At 62.0% G+C, this 553-nt stretch overlaps 1 protein-coding gene across 1 annotated transcript in view; it reads right to left on the bottom strand.

Annotated features, from left to right (window-relative positions):
- The window catches only part of AIRE (autoimmune regulator), an 11,151-nt gene that overhangs the window by 709 nt on the left and 9,889 nt on the right, over positions 1–553 (bottom strand). The window lies entirely within an intron of this gene.

Below are 553 nucleotides of genomic sequence, written 5' to 3'. Positions count from 1 at the left end.
GGGGGCGGCGGGAAGGCAGGAACAGTTCCTTCCTCATTTCACTCAGGAGCCTGACACTCCAACAGGATTGGGGGAGGCATGGAAGGCCCCAGATTCCAACAGAGTGGGGCTGCCTGCCTAAAGGGGTTTTGTGAATCTGCCCCTCATTTCTCCACCTGTCCTGGGGGACCTAGCCTCCCTAGAGCTGCAGCGCCCTCACCCAGCCCCAGGGTCCCCTCTCCCTCTCAGGCCCTGGGGTCCCCATGGACACCTGCACCAACTGGAGTTGCCTGTGCTCAGCTCATAGCCCGGGCAGGCCCAGCCCCATCGCTAGCTGGGCCCCGCAGGGTGCCTTGCTGCACACTGACAGGGCATGTGGTGGCCACCTGGGGTCTGGAGGACTCTGTCCTCCTGCCTAAGGGAGATAGTGTCCCTAGAACTCACATTTTCTTTCTAGCAACTCCAGCTGTTCATCTAAGGGTGGAGAGGCCTGAGTTAGGAGGGGGAGGGAGAGGGCCTCCGAGGGCAGGGGTTTCGGGACACTCCTTCCCCCTCCACCCATTCCCAGGGAAAG

This window comes from Tupaia chinensis, unplaced genomic scaffold (assembly GCF_000334495.1).
Source record: "Tupaia chinensis unplaced genomic scaffold, TupChi_1.0 Scaffold147038_1, whole genome shotgun sequence".
Taxonomy (NCBI): Eukaryota; Metazoa; Chordata; class Mammalia; order Scandentia; family Tupaiidae; genus Tupaia; species Tupaia belangeri.
This window is presented reverse-complemented; position numbering and strand designations above follow the sequence as displayed.